The following is a 1,778-nucleotide window of genomic DNA, read 5'->3' as shown; positions in this document are numbered from 1 at the left end:
TCTTCATTTGCTAAGTCTATGGAATCAACCACATTCTTCCAGGTACATCTCACAAACACAATCAGAAAAAATATTTAGCAACCATTTGGACATACCTTGATCCACTCAAGGTGACATATAAAATTAACCATCATATCATCATTATTGTTATCTTGCAACAATTAATTGAATATTTTTTCATTGCCTTTTTAAAATATATTTTTTAACACTAAGACCTTTTTGTTCTTCCCCTGAATGTCTACTCAGCTTCCTAGAGCAAAGTGTTTCCAATAAGTATTTTTATGCTATTCACTTTTTGAATCTCTGCCCCTATTTTTCCTATTCTTCTCACATATATAAAGCATCAAAATTATTTTCATCTATTTTTCTAATTTATTTACTATAATTTTTTAAATACTAAATTTGTCTACTATAAATTTATGTAAGCATTACAAAACTACTTTTAAAACTCCAGTTCTCCCTTATTGTCCTCTCATATTTCCTTTTTAAGCAAGTAATAAAAGTTCATTATATTGGGCATAATTAGGAGAAAATAATATCTATTTAGCAATAAATATTCCTCAGACTCTTAAGATATTATTAAATTATCCAGATGCTTAATTGTGCTTCAATGTATACCAAGTGACCAAGCGAAATCGCTCAGTCGTGTCTCTTTGTGACCCCATGGACTGTAGCCTATCACACTCCTCCATCCATGGGATTTTCCAGGCAAGAGTACTGGAGTGGATTGCCATTTCCTTCTTCAAAGGATCTTCCTGACCCGGGGATCGAACCCAGGTCTTCTGCATTTTAGGCAGACGCTTTACCATCTAAGCCACAAGGGAAGTCTTTCAATGTATACAGTTGCTTTCAAATATTGTAACATTAGCAATTCTAGGTATTTTGTATATGATAATATCATGAAGTTTTATCACATGCTTATGAATTAACTAGACAACTACTGTTGTTATTCCTTAGTTGACCAACTTTAAACTTAATTATTGAAATTTTAATTATTTTATTTTTTAATTTGTGTCATCTATGTTTTGTATTTACTCACTGAAATTGATTTCTGAATGCATTGTTATGAAATATAGAGGAACAATAAGGATATGAGCTATGACTTCTCATAAAACATTATATACTTTCTGGGAAGACATAAAACACTAATATTGAACAAATATTATTTCCCTTTCTTATTTATAGTTTTTTTCTTAAATACTATCTTGTTAGTTTATACTAATAAATATTATACTTGTAGTAGTAAAAATTTTTGGTGTATATAATATCAGATACACTGCCAAAATTTAATGTAGGTAATGGGAAAGAATAAAAGGCATAGAATGAAAATTATTGAGATTATCTCTTTCCTATTAATGGTAGGAAAAGGTATTAAGATATTATTAAATTATCCATATGCTTAATTGTGCTTCCTGTGTGTATTTTTTACCAATCAAATGAAAGTTTATCCAAGGGTATTTTCACTGGCTATTAAGATAAGGCTAGTGTGTCTTACTCAATGAGCAAATTATATCAAATTAATTATATGTTCTTCATTTTTTACAAGCATAAGTGCTAATTCTATACAGAAAATCAAAAGATTTATATTTTTTTTCCTAATTGTGGATTTTAAAGTTTCTTAAAGAATAAGGCTGCTAAAAATGAAACTGCTACATATTGCCTTAAATTCCCATTCTGTTGTTGTTCAGTCTCTAAGTCATGTCCAATTCTTTGCAAACCTGTGGATTGCAATATTCTGGGCTCCCCTGTCCTTCACTATCTCCTCAAGTTTTCTCAGA

The 1,778-nt window shown here is 29.9% G+C and overlaps 1 non-coding gene across 1 annotated transcript; it reads right to left on the bottom strand.

Moving 5' to 3' along the window:
• Nucleotides 1–751: 751 nt before the first annotated feature.
• Nucleotides 752–824, bottom strand: TRNAF-AAA (transfer RNA phenylalanine (anticodon AAA)). The gene has a single exon. It is a non-coding gene; the product is annotated as a tRNA-Phe (tRNA).
• Nucleotides 825–1,778: the final 954 nt, after the last annotated feature.

The sequence above is a fragment of the Capricornis sumatraensis genome, chromosome 1, assembly GCF_032405125.1.
Source record: "Capricornis sumatraensis isolate serow.1 chromosome 1, serow.2, whole genome shotgun sequence".
Lineage (NCBI taxonomy): Eukaryota > Metazoa > Chordata > Mammalia > Artiodactyla > Bovidae > Capricornis > Capricornis sumatraensis.
This window is presented reverse-complemented; position numbering and strand designations above follow the sequence as displayed.